Source organism: Staurois parvus, unplaced genomic scaffold (assembly GCF_062004578.1).
Source record: "Staurois parvus isolate SC_StPar_1 unplaced genomic scaffold, SC_StPar_1.0 ptg000119l, whole genome shotgun sequence".
Taxonomy (NCBI): Eukaryota; Metazoa; Chordata; class Amphibia; order Anura; family Ranidae; genus Staurois; species Staurois parvus.
In genome coordinates, this window is record NW_028317915.1 from 1,224,326 (window position 1) to 1,242,457 (window position 18,132).

An 18,132-nucleotide genomic window follows, 5' to 3' on the forward strand; every position below is an offset into this window, starting at 1 on the left:
AGAGATAGATGAGGATAAACAAAGGAAAATATATAGATTAATACACGAGAATATAAGTATGAGAGAGGTGGAGGTAAATTATAAATGTTTAACGAGATGGCACATTGCACCGAATATTGAGTATAAGATATGTGGGGAAAACTCACTAGAGTGCTGGAGGGGATGTGGGAAAATAGGCACATTATATCATATATGGTGGGAGTGCCCAAAGATTCAAGGTTTCTGGGAGATAATTGTCCAAGTAATTGAGAATATCTCCGGGATAAAGATAGGACTGGACCCAGCAGTATGTCTACTACATAGTACAGAGTTATCAGTAAATAAGTACAAGGATTCGGGTATATGGTGCTATCTAAATGCGGCGAAGGGTCTGATACCTAAGTTTTGGCATAGACCAGAGGTGCCTAAGATAGAGGATTGGGTGGAAAGAACTAATCAAATTTGTAAGATGGAGAGATTGTGTTATATGCAGGAAGACAGGATGGGGTTGTTCTATAAGAGGTGGAGAACATGGGAAGAATACATGGTGAAATATATGGAGTAACTATGTGAGAAGGATAGAAGGTTTTAAATTCCCTATATTCGCGTATGAAGAGGGATAATTGAATTATGCAGAGTGGGTGGGTTTATATGGGGGTTTTTTTTGTTTTTTTTTTCTTCCTCGGGTGGGGGGGGAAATTAGATTGAGGAGGGGTGGTAAATGGGAATAGAGATAGTTAGAAATGTTATTAAAGATATGTAAATTTGGATGAGAATAATGCTGAAATGTGCAATATATATGGAAAATAAATAAAATTTAAATTAAAAAAAAAAATGTATCCATACAGGCATCAGAAGACTATTGTGTGATCTTAACAATGCAGACATTGGTGTAGAAAAATGGTCAGAGTTTAGATAAGGTCCCTGCTCCCGAAGGAAGCCATAGGTCTTGTTTCTTACTAGACATTTGAAGGTGAATAATTAATCCAATCCTTAATTTAGCAAACAGTGCATGTTTTGGCTCTTACATCAGGTATGGATTCTGAAGTACAAGGTGCGAAGGATGGGGAAACCAAATTGTTTCAAGTTCTGAGGGTCCCCCACTTCATGTGAAAGACAGTAGCACTTTAGATAGTGGGGACCCCAGAGAAGGTACATTTTGGTGGATTTAGAAATGTCACTGGACACAAACAATTACAGGGGTAGATATGTTGTTTTAATGTGTGTTTGAACATGTGATTTATTATTCAGATTTTGTACATGAAGTGCCCTAGTGAAGTCCACTGATGGCGTAGATGAAACGCGTTGGCCCAATAGCTCTGACTACCTCCTACCAGATCTAATGCATGGGTTACCCTAAGCTCATCTCTAGAGATATAAAGAAAATCTTTGGAAAGATCCTGAAGAGACCTATTTATAACACTGGAGGAACATAATTGCATGACCTTGGTGACTGGGTGGACAGTGAAGTGGTTTATACATTTCAAGACTCGAGCTGAGAATCTCCGGTGACAAGGCTCGCAACACTTCAGAACAGCTCACTGTGTCTCGGATGAATCTTGGACCATGCAGAAACGTCATTATTTTTGTTAAAAAGTCAGTTCATCCAAAATGGCATTTCAACTTTGGACAGATGCTGGCTGGTGAAATTACCAACTTCTTAAGAACTCACATCACCCAACTGTGTTTATCTGCTAAACTTAATAAAACAAGGTCACACTCAAAAGGAAAGGGAAAAGGGAAAAAAAGGGAAAAAAAAAAAAAAAAAAGTAAATTTAGTGTATCCTTATCGCATACAATGTCCATGATTTCCTAGGAAGGATAGATACAAACCATATTTGTAATATATGGTATGTAATGTTATGTTTTCCTAAGACTGTAAGCAGTTTTTATGTACAGCATTCTCATTTAATAAAAGATCATAATACATTACAGAGGTTTATGAATCCTTGCTTTACTATAAAGTGACATTGTGACCGTAGCCTCCCTAGCGGTCTGATTATGTCAGTATTTCTGTGCTCAAAGCGGTACGTTTCCATGGAAATATGTTGTTTTTTTATTGTAGGCCTGTAATTCTTAGGAATAACTCACTGAAATCTGTCCGAACAAGAGTCTAGTAAACATCCCGGGGATTTGAAACACGAAATCATAAATTATAATTTAATAAATAATCATAAAAATAATAATCTAATAATAATACATTTAATTCAATAATATAATCAAACCAAAAACACTGAAATTTGAAATAGAGCGCCAAGTTCGCACATCGCTGAGCAAAGTCGCAGAATCGTTTTCAGTGTCTGATGAGGAATTTCCCCCACGAATCATTATCACTCAATTCTGCAAGTGGTTCTGATTTACTATCGCTGTTCTCTAGCCGGTCTAAAACCGCTTTTGACCTAAAGGGACGCTTTTTGGACGCCATGGACGTTTCTCAGTTTCCAGGCAGAAAGAACAGTAAAAATGCAGGCAGGGCGCCGGACAAAGCACTCGGGACAAAATGTATGTGAAATGGTTTGATACAGAAATTTTATACTATGTGATTTTAGTGTATTGAGTGAATGTCACTTTTGAACATTTTTAAATTTCCCGCCGATTCCGTCCCCCGTACGTCCCGACGCTGCAGGGAACGGAACACGGATGCCGGCATCGGCCGGAAGAGATGGCTGGGGACACTGCAGGAGGGACATCGCGGGAGCGCAGGACAAGGTAAGTAAAGAAGAGATCCCGGAGCAACGCTGCAGTGTATTCCTGAGTGTAGCTCAGGGTTACCGCTTGTGGTGCTTAAACTTTACCCCGAACTACACTCGGGAATACCACCAGGGGGGTTAACGTGATTTTAAAGGTACAGATTTTTGTTTTCAAATAATTCTTACCTTATCTGTGTAATGGTTTTGCACAGAGCGAGCAGCCTTGATCTTACTCTTTTTAGGTCTCCCGTTGGTGCTCCAGGCCCCTTCCCCTTGCTGAGTGCCATCAGAGCAAGCTGTGTCTATGAGACACACAGAACATGGCTTGGCCCTGCCCCTGCTCCCTCCTCACTGGCTGTGATTGACAGCAGTGGGAGCCAATGGCTTCCACTGCTGTGTCTCAGCAAATAAGAAGAGAGAGAGGTGTGGGAGAGCCTCTGCTCTCATGCACATCACTGGCTCAGGATCGAGCTCAGGTGAGTATGGGAGTGGGGGGCTGCAGGGAGAGCTGCAGACTGAGGGTCTTTTTTCTTCATGTATAGAATGTATGAAGGTAAAACAAAACTTTCATCCTTTAGAACAACTTTAAAAGGTATAAAGCAAAACACCATCTTAGTTGGATCTCTTCCAGAGCTGTACTGTCTTTACATTAGAGTTTAAAAAGTTGGAAGGCTGCTAAGTCACCGCTGGGAGGGAAAAACAAGGTGTCACGGTCCAAGGTCAAGCTTGGAGACCAGTAGCTATAGCAGTAGATGGGATCCCACCAACCAGCAGGATAGGTATTCAAGCAGCTCACCCTGGTGGATGATGCAGGCTCACCGTTTATTGTGGGGTCTAAGCAATAACTGGTAATTCACCAGGGCCCCTGATGGTGGATTTGGGCTTTGCTGTGTGTTAGTACCAGGTTATGGTCCTCAGGATCACCCAACCAGGAGGTGAGTATGCCAGGGGCCAGTAGCAGATGTAGCAGGTAGGGATCAAGCAGAAGTGTAATCAGTAAACAAGCCAAAGGTCAGTAACAAGTGGTTGCAGGTTAGGATCAAGCGGAAGCATAGTCGAGGAACAAACCAAGGGTCAGTAACAAGTGGTAGTGAAGATATGGATGACAACAGTGAGATATTGTAACAAGAGAGAGATATTGCCTGGAGAGTACAATGATCTGGCAAACAGGAAGGGCAAAGCCATGGCTTAAATAGGACATTCATGGGAGGAACAAAAAGTCCAAGGTTCATGAGGAACATGGTACAAGACAAGATTGTCTGAGGAATCGTCCAATGAACTGTCAAGCAACTCTGGTGCCTCAACAAGAATTACTGCCAGATACAGCAGAGGACCTGGGTTCAGATCCAGGTCCTTTCTGCTGAAATATATTTTCTGCCCAGTGCTGACTGTCCTCAGCCTTAATTCTAAATTATCCATCTATACACCTGCCAATGATACCTTCCACTTTCTTGAAAACGTGCTGCTATTGGCGGCTGTGGATATCAATCACTGGGCCCCCTGGGTAATCGTCAGCAAAGCTGACAGGGGAGAGACCTGCATTTTTAGGTGCGTGCGCCTGCGGATAAGGGAACCGCAAGGATATTGCATGGTGCTTTTGCAAAAGCACCATGCGATTTCAAGTGCACTGCATTTTTAAAATGTTGTATGCACCTTTTTTCTGTTGGAAATGCAGGCACACCAGCCCATCCAAATGAATGGGCTGCCATGCCAACGCAAACCCACATAGATGTGAAGCAGGACTAAAAGAAAACCATCAAGCAGTGTTGTGTGCAGCTATGCTGCTGCCTGTGTGAACATGGCATGTGTGTGCCAGTGCCACTGTGGTCCTTGTTCTCTATTTACCGAACAACAGCCACAACCAGGTCAGGGTTTAGGAACAGCAAAGGGAGAAGCGCATACCTGGTCCTGGCCAGCTGAGCCACTCACCATCCGCAGACTCATCTCTTAGTACTGCTGGCTACACTCCCACTATCAGCCCCTACCCTGTGGCATCCCGGGCATACAGGCAGCATGGAAAGGGGCGGGGTCAGAGCATCAGTGGAGCCCCACCCACTCCTTCTTCGCTGGGGATTTGGGGATAATAGATCCTTCTCTGCTGCCTGTATCATGGAGTCCTGTCCCGTCACACGTGTACAGTGTGTGTACCTGGTACCGGTCATTCTGCAGTGCTAACGGGGCCCACAATTTGCGGGTAGCGCGGGCTCAAGGGGCAGATGCTTTGCACCCCAAAACAATGATTTGGCCCTTTTGTCCTGCATTATAGACGGCCCTGCATGTGATCCATGCTTCTGCCCGACACCACAAACATCCTAATGGGATGCATCATGGCTTACAAGAAAATTAATGAATCAGCAATAGTCCTCTTGCCCCACAATTCTATCCATGTTCTCCATATGGCTCTACTACCGTAAAGTATTATTCACAAACATAATTGCTTCACTGGGCTTTATAAACACTGCTCGGTGTAGAGTTATTCATCCTGAGGTCATCACAGAGGACAAGGGGGCGCTCTTTATGTCTGGAGGAAAGAAATTTAATCTCCAAACACGGAAAGGTTTCTTCACAGTGAGAGCTGTGAAAATGTGGAGTAGACTCCCTCAAGAGTGTGACCAGCTCAGTGGATTGCTTTAAAAAAGTCCTGGATTCTTTCTTGGATACACAGAATATAACTGGATATAACATTTATAGGTGAAGTTGATCCAGGAAATATCCGATTGCCTCTCGGGGGATCAAGAAGGAATTTTTTCCCCTGCAGGAGCAAATTGGATCATGCTTTGCTGGGATTTTTCTCCCTTCCTCTGGATCAACTGTGGGTGTAGAATAATAACATTTATTTATTTTTCTATGGTTGAACTGGATGGACTTTTGTCTTTTTTTCAGCCAGACTATGTAACTGTGCTCATTTAAACAGCATGACAAAAGGTCACCCCTCCAGATTGTTAAGTTCAGGTGTTTTCTTTGAACGATACTACAAAGTACAAAGACATTTTAGACAATTGTGCAACAGTCTGGGGGAGGACCTTTTCTGTGTCAGCACAAATGTGCCTCTGTTCAAAAACTCAGCTCTATAAAGGCATGGTTTGATGAGTTTAGTGTGCACCTTTAGTATTGACCTCAACCCTATGAAACACCCAGTGAATGGTGACTGCGAGCCATGACTTCTTGTTCGACATCAGTACCTGACTTCACAAATAATCTTTTTGGCTGAATAAGAACAAATTCCACAGGCACATGTCAAAATCTTATAGAAAGCCTTCCCAGAAGAGCAGAGGTTGTTACAGCCAAGATAGGGAGGGATCTCTACATTATTTCCCATGGTTCTGATTAGTGATGGGCAGAACACCCCCCTATTCGGTTCGACCGTGAACTTCGAACAGAGAAAATTTACTAAGCGGTATCTTACTGCAACTGAGTATGCAGGTAAGAGACCATAGTACAGCTACTAAAATACCGCATGAGTTATACACTGCTCAAAAAAATGAAAGGAACACTTTGAAAACCCAGCAGATCTCAATGGGGAGAAATCTCCTGCTGGATCTCTATACTGATATGGATGGGGTAATGTGTTAGGAACGTAAGGATGCCCCATCATTTGATGGAAATGAAAATGATCGACCTACAGAGGAGTGAATTCAAAGACACCCGAAAATCAAAAAAATGATACAGCAGCCGAGTCCACTATGATGAAATTTCATTACAGCGACTCAAAATGGTCCTCAGTAGTTTGCATGGCTCCCAAGTGCTTGTATGCATGCCTGACAACGTCGGTGCATGCTCCTAATGAGACCACGGATGGTGTCCTGGGGGATTTCCTCCAAGATCTAGACCAGGGCATCACTATGCTCCTGGACAGTCTGAGGTGCAACCTGGTGGCATCGGATGGACCGAATTGTTGATGGGCATTGTTGTGGAGTAATCCAGGACCCCCTGCACCAGCGTAGGGTCTGACAATGGGCCCAAGGATTTTATCCCGATACCTAATGGCGGTTAGGGTGCCATTGTCTAGCCTGTAGAGGTCTGTGCCTCCCCAGACCATCACTGATCCACCACCAAAACAGTCATACTGAACCATGTTACAGGCAGCAGAACGTTCTCCACTGCTTCTCCTGAACCTGTTCTCATCTGAAAAAAGCACAGGGCGCCAGTGGCAGAACTGCCAATTCTGGTGTTCAGTGGCAAATGCCAATCGAGCTCTATGGTGCTGGGCAGTGAGCACAGGGCCCACTAGAGGACATCGGGCCTTCAGGCCACCCTCATGAAGTCTGTTTCTGATTGTTTGGTCAGAGGTATTCACACCAGTGGCCTGCTGGAGATCATTTTGTAGGGCTCTGGCAGTGTTCGTCCTGTTCCTCCTTGCACAAAGGAGCAGATACTGATCCTGCTGATGGGTTAAGGACCTTCTACGGCTCTCTCCTAGAGTAACTGCCTGTCTCCTGGAATCTCCGCCATGCTCTTGAGACTGTGCTGGGAGACACAGCAAACCTTCTGGCAATGACACGTATTTATGTGCCATCCTGGAGGAGATGGACTGCCTGTACAACCTCTGTAGGGTCCAGGTATGGCCTCATGCTACCAGTAGTGACACTGACCCTAGCCAAATGCAAAACTAGTGAAAAACAGAAAAGATTTGTAGGCAAAAAAATTACAGTGGCCTCCACCTGTAAAACCATTCCTGTTTTGGGGGTAGTCTCATTGTTGCCCAGCTAGTGCACCTGTTGTTCATTTAACACCAAAGGAGCTGAAACTGATTAAACCCCCCGCTACTTACTTGACCAGATCAATATCCCAGGAGTTTAATTGACTTGATGCTGTACTCTGATTAAAAAGTGTTCCTTTAATTTTTTTCAGCAGTGAATTATCAAGTCATGTATTATTTTAGTAGTGGAAACATTCTTTACTGTTTCAGCTGTCAGCGGGAGTTCCCCACTGACAGCTGAATGTAAAAACAATTGCCGACATTGTCCGACAATTAAAAAAAATAAAAAAATATTTAAAAAATATGTGAGGTCCACAATTTTTTTACAAAATACCAGACCTTTTTTGAGCATGAAGCCCGGCAGGTTAGGAAAGGGGGGGATGAGCGAGTGCCCCCCCCCAAATAATTTCAGGCCACATGCCCTCAACATAGGGGGGGTGCTTTGGGGCAGGGGAGCTCACCCCCAACGCACCTTGTCACCATGTAGATAGGGACAAGGGTCTCTTTCCCACAACTGTGGCCGGTGGTTGTGGAGGTCTGTGGGTGGGGGCTTATCAGAATCTGGAACCCCCTTTAACAAAGGGGCCCCCAAATTCTGCCCCCCCCCATGTGAATGAGTATGTGGGACATGGTACCGCTACCTAATCACAAAAAAAAAAGTGTCGTGGAAAAATGACAGGAGACAGTCTTTGACAAGTCCTGTATTAAAAACAAAAACAAAGCAAAAATGTCCCCTGAAGTAAATCCAATGTCAATCATGATGCCTGCCGCCATCGCTGACCCAAAAAAAGAAAAAAAAAGCTCAGTTCTCTACGCTGGCTCCCAGCATCTAACATCTGCGCCGGGATGACAGTTCTTAAATATTATGATGACGTCACAATGATGTCATCATGTGTTGTGATTGGCCAAAGCATTGCATCTGACCTGCAGTCAGGGCGCAGTGCATTTGTGGGGCGGGGCGGGCGAACAGCCCACCGAACGCCCTTACCGTTTGTGTGTTCGCTGAACACACAAACGGCCAATGTTTGAGTCAAACTTATATTCGACTCGACTCGAGCATCAAGCCCAACCATAGTCAGCACATGAGACTTGCTCCGTTCCACATCGCCGTTACAACCAGGCTGTTTGTAAACTTGAGCTTTGACCTTAATACAAGTTCCAGCAACCAGAACTTATGTTTGACTCGGACATCTAGCCCATCTCTAGTTCTGATTTTGGGCTCAGACCCACTGCAAAGGAAAATTTTCAAAATGTCTAGTGTTGGGCGTTACATATTAGACCCCACCATCTCTTGTCTGCTCCCAATGTTCCATAAGGTGTCAGTTCTCTATATATGGTTTCTCTTCCATCATTCTTGCACATTTTTCACTCTTTCTATTTTGGTTTAAAGTATAACTAGGGGCAATTTTTTGGTTTTGGTTTTGAATAGAATAGAGAGGGATTAGAACACCCATTAGGTTTTTATTGATGTCTAGAAGATTCACCCTCTCTATTTACCTTGTAACGGAACCGACCCAGTCTGCACTTGGGTATTTCCGTTATACTACTGCTTCTCTGTCCGAACACCGTCAACAGACACCAGTCTTGAAGTAAACCAGAGTAGACTACTTTATTTGAACACAGATACAATATATATACATTCAAGGGAACAACCCCCCCTCCCTGCATAATGACACAGGGCGGGGCAATCTACATTTAGTAACAAGAGACACACCAGCAGACAGTCCCATCAGGAGGGAGGGCTGCTAGAGACACCCCCCACTAAGCTAAAACATACAAACACATACATCCCATAATAGTTTGCTCCCAAGCAAGACACACAATAGAACAATGGGATGCAACCACATAGCATAAAACAATCACCAACCCCCCACCCCAATATTAGGACAGATCACCCTGTACCCCTAACAGGCACAGGGTGACTTACAAATAAGAGGGATATGGGGAGCTGAGACAGGGGTCTCCCCGCCTCTCCAAAGTGAGCTGGGTTCCATGGTCCTCCCACCCAAAGTGACTCCGTCAGATACCTTCATAATTTAAAATTAAAGTAAAAGAAAATCCCAAATTTTTGGTTGACCCTGGAGAAGTAATAGAGGCAAAAACTTCCAATGGGGACACTAGTTCTGGGGACCTGGAGGGTTCCAAGGAATTCCCTTAATTTGCAGGGATTTCCTCTCACTTCCTGTTTTGGCTATGGGACAGGAAGTGAAGGGAAATCTCCCCAATGGGACACAGATGGCAAAAAACCCCAAACTGACAGTGGTTATAACCCTCTCTTACTCTATCCAAAATTAAAAAAATAAAATGGTGCCTTAATTCTACTTTAACTGTTTCAACAGGACAGAAAGTCAGGGAAAATCTCTGTTGGAATGTGTTTAAAATAGAAGGGGTGTAAAATATGCAATAGAGAAAAAGATAACTAACAGAAATCTTTGGTAGTATGTACTGTGTTAGCATGGGAGGGCTCCCCTTACTTCCTGACTGGTGAAAAATTGTGTCTCCAGAACATGAAGTAAGGGTAAATCTCACTAACAGAGACCCGAACAGCAGTAAAGGGGTTGGAAGCATATGCCACTACCCCCCCCCCAAAAAAAAAAGGAATTAGAGGTACACATTAAACAAAATCGTTCAGCAAGAAGCAGACCTTTTCATAGAGCTTGACAGCGTACATTTTCAAATCCTTTCCTTAGTATACTTTGGAAATTCTTTAGAAGTGCTACTACCGAGGAGAACCATGTAGTCTGATAAAAGTTAAATATAAAAAAAATATTTTTATTTTTATCAATGAATACAAGGCTTCCTCTGGTTGACCTTAGTGGAAATCATGACATCATCCGCCCACCACTCCACCTTGTCCAATCAAAGGAAGCCTTGTATTAATTGCTGAATTTACAAAGCTTTTCCTGAATGGCAGAAAAAACATTAGGACTGATGCCTCGTACACACGATAAGAAAATCGTACAAAATATTTTGCGGAACCACTGATCGAACAATTTTCTCTTCGTTGATGAGCAGGATGTTTTAACCGATAACGATGCCCTTCACAGCTTAATGCCCCGTACACATAAGAAAATCGTAAAAAAATTTTTGCAGAACCACTGATGGAACGATTTTCGCTCTGTTGATGATGTTTTAACCGATAACCATATTGTGAACAAAAAAATCCGGTTGAACAACAGTGAAACATTTTGTCATTTCGCATGTGAATGAGCGATTTTCTATGCGTTGGTATGACAGTCGTACGAAAAAAATCTATCAAGCGCTATTACGCATGAGCGGAAACAGAAGATGACCCGGATGTTTATGTCCAAGGAATCTTCGTAAACATGAACGAAAAATCCAAATGTGAAAAGTAGATTGGCTGAATGAGATGATGAAACCAGAATTGTGCAGATTATATTTTATGTATCACTATTTATGTATATAGATCATGTAATAAACGATATTATACTCATTGCTGGTCATTGTTGTGTATATCGATCGTTCTGGCCGGAAGGGAGTGGCTACAAGGTCTCACACACACCGCATCACTTCCACTTGTACGGAAGACGTCAACACTACGTATTGCCCGACGAATGGTTTTTTTAAATTGGTTAATGTGGGCCACGATTTCGGCCAACGAACGAACGGCTGTCGGTTGTCGGATGACCAATCGGTCGATTTTCTAATCGTGTATTCCCACCTTTACTCTATCTAGTTCCGGCAACAGATGAGAAGTCGTCCGTACTGCTGAGGAACACAACGCTGCAGTTAATGCTACTACAGTATATTACAATGCACATCGTTATGTAATGTAAATAGCAGGGGCGGACTGACAACTCATGGGGCCCCCCCCGGGCAATAGGGGATCATGGGGCCCCTGTGTCCTCGCCCACACCCAAAAAAGCCTATAAAAAGGTACCAGGGGCATCTCATGGGACCCCCTACTGACCCCGGGCCCTTGGGCAGTGCCCGAGTACTCAAATGGTCAGTCTGCCCCTGCTATTACAGTATATTACAATGCACATCATTATGTAATGTAAATAGCTTCAGCTTGGCCCAAACAAACTATTTTACGTCATATTAACACTGAAATTCTACTTTCAATTGGAAAACACACACTGGAGAGACACTGGACAAAGATCCTTTAAATAAAAAAAAAAGAAAACAATACACCAAACAAATAAAAAGTAATATTCCACATTATAACGAGCAACTGGGGACTTGGGAAACCAGATGAGTTCCATATGGTAAAAAAAATGCAAAAAATGCAAAAGCTGAATTTTTATGCAATGTTTCTTTGAACATAAAGTCATGGAAAAATGGTAACATGGCCTTAACTATTTCTTTTTAGATGTTTGGTGTATTTTAAGTGTTATTTTAATTCATTCATTCATTTCATGGGTTTTTATCTCCTTTAATGCATCATATTTTTCTCCTTTGTTTGTATTTATAAAATACAAAAAAATAGAATTTGAAAAAAGTAAAAGAACTATTGGTTGAGGATACCAGGCTTTTGGGGTTCTGTTAGTCTGGAAATGTCTTCGCTTTAAAGGCAAAACTGTTTGGCTGGTACATACCTTTAAGTGCCTCTACTTATCATGCACCATAGGAAGGGAACAATCTCCAACATCCTTCCATAGAATAATTCCTAAACCTCTATGGGCAAGACTTTAATCGTCCGTCTTACGCGGCCTGCAGCCAGAATACCATTTTCATTCTTTATTTTTCCTTTTCCATTAAGTGCTGTATACAGAAATGACCTTTATGTGGCAGATTTGTGATGGAAAAATGCAAGGATCCATAGTTCAAATAAAATCTTGCCTCTATCACTTGGATGATAAAGTGAATCGCTACAAAAAAAGTGCATAGGAAATGTGATGACACCTGAAAGTAGGAAGATAAATGGGAAGGTTGGGGGTAAAACTCCTGAGCAAGGAAAGAGATGAAATAATTGTGCATGCCGGGGTAGCTTAAAGGGATTCTCTACTTTATATTTAAAGCTCCCAGCCCTTCCCTGTTCTCTTTGGATATTTCGACACTGTGGTATGTAGATTATGGCTACCAAGGGCAAGAGGAGACACTGAAACTAGTTAAAGGATTTGATTAAAAGGATAACTACTTTTAAAACACATTAGGCCCAATTCACAAAGCTAACACACTAGGATATGGATCACCATATGGGGCCCCATGAGTTGTCAGTCCGCCCCTGAGTACCACCCTATGGATCGGGGGGGACTGACAACTCATGGGGCCCCCGGGCAATAGGGGATCATGGGGCCCCTGTGTCCTTACCCAAACTCAAAAAAGCCTATGAAAAGGTACCAGGGGCATCTCATGGGGCCCCCTACTGACCCTAGGCCCTCGGGCAGTGCCTGAGTTTCCAAATGGTCAGTCCGCCTCTGCACATGACTGAAAATAGAGATACTTGTCCTTGCATTAAAGCTTTGTGAATTAAGCCTATTGGTTCCAAAGAAGGTGCCTGCTTCTAGCACTTTGTGATCTCTGGTGATTTCCTGAGTGCATTGCAGCATATAAACCATTATTTATACCTCCAGGTAATGACAGGGGTCATGTATTAAAGTAATAGACATATAGTTACATGGTTAGTCTGGCTGAAAAAAGACAAAAGTCCATCTAGTTCAAAGTTATAATCCTACACCCACAGATGATCCAGAAGAAGGCAAAAACCCAGCAAAGCATGATCCAATTTGCTCCTGCAGGGGGGAAAAATTCCTTCCTGGTCCCCTGAGAAGCAATTGGATATTCCCTGGATCAATTTTACCTATAAATTTTATATCCAGTTATATTCTGTGTATCCAAGAAAGAATCCAGGACTTTCCTACAGCAATCCACTGAGCTGGCCACAATCAACTCTTGAGGGAGTCTATTCCACATTCTCACAGCTCTCACTGTAAAGAATCCTTTCCGTGTTTGGAGATTACATTTATTTTCCTCCAGATATAAAGAGCGCCCTCTTGTCCACTGTGATGACCTCAGGGTGAATAACTCTACACCGAGTTCACTATATGAACCACTGATGTATTTATACATGGAGATCATACCCCCCTTATGTATTATACATAGAGATCATATCCCCCCTTATGTATTATACATGGAGATCATATCCCCCCTTATGTATTATACATGGAGATCATATCCCCCCTTGTGTATTATACATGGAGATCATACCCCCTTATGTATTATACATGGAGATCATATCCCCCTTATGTATTATACATGGTGATCATACCCCCCCCTTATGTATTATACATGGAGATCATATCCCCCTTATGTATTATACATGGAGATCATATCCCCCTTATGTATTATACATGGAGATCATATCCCCCCTTATGTATTATACATGGAGATCACATCCCCCTTTATGTATTATACATGGAGATCATATCCCCCCTTATATATTATACATGGAGATCATATCCCCCTTATGTATTATACATGGTGATCATATCCCCCCTTATGTATTATACATGGAGATCATATCCCTCTTTATGTATTATACATGGAGATCATATCACCCCCTTATGTATTATACATGGTGATCATATCCCCCTTATGTATTATACATGGAGATCATATCCCCCTTTATGTATTATACATGGAGATCATATCCCCCTTTATGTATTAGACATGGAGATCCCCCTTATGTATTATACATGGAGATCCCCCTTATGTATTATACATGGAGATCATATCCCCCCCTTATGTATTATACATGGAGATCATACCCCCTTATGTATTATACATGGAGATCATATCCCCCTTATGTATTATACATGGTGATCATACCCCCCCCCCCTTATGTATTATACATGGAGATCATATCCCCCTTATGTATTATACATGGAGATCATATCCCCCTTATGTATTATACATGGAGATCATATCCCCCCTTATGTATTATATATGGAGATCATATCCCCCTTATGTATTATACATGGAGATCATATCCCCCCTTATATATTATACATGGAGATCATATCCCCCTTATGTATTATGCATGGTGATCATATCCCCCCTTATGTATTATACATGGAGATCATATCCCTCTTTATGTATTATACATGGAGATCATATCCCCCCTTATGTATTATACATGGTGATCATATCCCCCCTTATGTATTATACATGGAGATCATAACCCCCCTTATGTATTATACATGGAGATCATATCCCCCTTATGTATTAGACATGGAGATCCCCCTTATGTATTATACATGGAGATCCCCCTTATGTATTATACATGGAGATCATATCCCCCCCTTATGTATTATACATGGTGATCATATCCCTCTTTATGTATTATACATGGTGATCATATCCCCCCCTTATGTATTATACATGGAGATCATATCCCCCCTTATGTATTACACATGGAGATCATATCCCCCCTTATGTATTATACATGGTGATCATATCCCCCCTTATATATTATACATGGTGATCATATCCCCCCTTATTTATTATACATGATGATCATATCCCCCCTTATGTATTAGACATGGAGATCATATCCCCCTTATGTATTATACATGGAGATCATATCCCCCTTATGTATTATACATGAAGATCATATCCCCCTTATGTATTATACATGAAGATCATATCCCCCTTATGTATTATACATGGAGATCATATCCCCCTTTATGTATTATACATGGAGATCATATCCCCCCTTATGTATTATACATGGAGATCATATCCCCCCTTATGTATTATACATGGAGATCATATCCCCCCTTATGTATTATACATGGAGATCATATCCCCCCTTATGTATTATACATGGAGATCATATCCCCCTTATGTATTATAGATGGTGATCATATCCCCCCTTATGTATTAGAAATGGAGATCATATCCCCCCTTATGTATTATACATGGAGATCATACTCCCCCTTATGTATTATACATGGAGATCATATCCCCCCTTATGTATTATACATGGAGATCATATCCCCCTCCTTATGTATTATACATGGAGATCCTATCCCCCCTTATGTATTATACATGGAGATCATATCCCCCTATGTATTATACATGGTGATCATATCCCCCTTTATGTATTATACATGGAGATCATATCCCCCCTTATGTATTATACATGGAGATCATATCCCCCCTTATGTATTATACATGGAGATCATATCCCCCCCTTATGTATTATACATGGAGATCATATCCCCCCTTATGTATTATACATGGAGATCATATCCCCCTTATGTATTATACATGAAGATCATACCCCCCCCCTTATGTATTATACATGGAGATCATATCCCCTCTTATGTATTATACATGGTGATCATATCCCCCCTTATGTATTATACATGGAGATCATACCCCCCCCCCTTATGTATTATACATGGAGATCATATCCCCCCTTATGTATTATACATGGAGATCATATCCCCCTTATGTATTATACATGGAGATCATATCCCCCTTATATATTATACATGGAGATCATATCCCCCTTATGTATTATACATGGAGATCATATCCCCCCTTATGTATTATACATGGAGATCATATCCCCCTTATGTATTATACATGGAGATCATACCCCCCCCTTATGTATTATACATGGAGATCATATCCCCCCCTTATGTATTATACATGGAGATCATATCCCCCTTATGTATTATGCATGGAGATCATATCCCCCCTTATGTATTATAGATGGAGATCATATCCCCCCCTTATGTATTATACATGGAGATCATATCCCCCCTTATGTATTATACATGGAGATCATATCCCCCCTTATATATTATACATGGTGATCATATCCCCCTTATGTATTATACATGTTGATCATATCCCCCTTATGTATTATACATGGTGATCATATCCCCCTTATGTATTATACATGGAGATCATATCCCCCCCTTATGTATTATACATGGTGATCATATCCCCCCTTAATCTCCTCTTCTCAAGAGAGAATAAATTCAGTTTCTCTAATCTTTCCTCGTAGCTGAGCTCCTCCATGCCTCTTATCAGTTTGGTTGCCCTTCTCTGTACTTTCTCCAGTTCCCCAATGTTCTTTTTGTGAATTGGTGCCCAAAACTGAACTGCATATTCCAGATGAGGTATTACTAATGATTTGTACTGGGGAGAATAATATCTACTATCTCTGCAGTCTATACCTCTTTTAATACAAGAGAGGATTTTGCTCGCTTTAGAACCCGCAGCTTGGCATTGCTGCCATTTTTAAGCTTGTGATCTACCAGAACTCCCAGCTCCTTCTCCACCATTGATTCCCCCAGTTGTACCCCCCCTAGTATGTATGATGCATGCATATTCTTAGCCCCCAAGTGCAGAATTTTACATTTATCTACATTAAACCTCATTTGCCACATAGTCCCCCAATTACACAGAGCATTGAGGTCGGCTTGTAAGTTGGAGACATCCTGTAAGGACGTTATTACACGGCACAGCTTGGTGTCATCTGCAAAGACTGAAATGGGATTTATAATCCCAGACCCTATATTGTTATAAATACAGTATATTAAAAAGTAAGGGTCTCAACACTGAACATTGGGGTACACCACTGACACCCCCAGACCATTCAGAGTATGAATCATTAACCACTACTCTCTGAATACGATCTTTTAGCCAGTTTTCTATCCATTTACATACAGATTTTTTGCAAGCCTGTAGATTTTACTTACACATTAGCCGTGTGTGGGGAACTGTGTCAAACACATTTGCAAAATCCAAGTACACCACGTCCACCGCCACCCCTCTTTCCAAGTATACCACCTCCACCACTGCCACCCCTCTGTCCAAGTATACCGCATCCACAGCCACCCCTCTGTCCAAGTATACCACGTCCACCGCCACCCCTCTGTCCAAGTATACCACGTCCACAGCCACCCCTCTGTCCAAGTATACCATGTCCACCGCCACCCCTCTGTCCAAGTCAACCATGTCCACAGCCACCCTTCTGTCCAAGTATACCACGTCCACAGCCACCCCTCAGTCCAAGTCAACCACGTCCACAGCCACCCCTCTGTCCAAGTATACCACGTCCACAGCCACCCCTCTGTCCAAGTATACCACGTCCACAGCCACCCCTCTGTCCAAGTATACCATGTCCACAGCCACCCCTCTGTCCAAGTATACCACGTCCACAGCCACCCCTCTGTCCAAGTATACCACGTCCACCGCCTCCCCTCTGTCCAAGTCAGCCATGTCCACAGCCATCCCTCTGTCCAAGTATAATAAAAATGACAAAAAGTGACATTCACTAAATACACTAAAATCACATAGTATAACATTCCTGTATCAAACCATTTCACATACATTTTGTCCCGAGTGCTTTGTCCTGCACCCTGCCTGCATTTTTACTGTTCTTTCTGCCTGGAAACTGAGAAACGTCCATGGCGTCCAAAAAGTGTCCCTTTAGGTCAAAAGCGGTTTTAGACCGGCTAGAGAACAGCGATAGTAAATCAGAACCACTTGCAGAATTGAGTGATAATGATTCGGGGGGGAAATTCCTCATCAGACACTGAAAACGATTCTGCGACTTTGCTCAGCGATGTGCAAACTTGGCGCTATATTTCAAATTTCAGTGTTTTTGGTTTGATTATATTATTGAATTAAATTTATTAATATTATAATATTATTTTTATGATTATTTATTAACCTCCTTGGCAGTATTCCTGAGTGTAGCTCGGGGTAACATTTCAGTATTACAAACGGTAACCCCGAGCTACACTCGGGAATACCATGCGGCACTGCTCCGGCATGTGT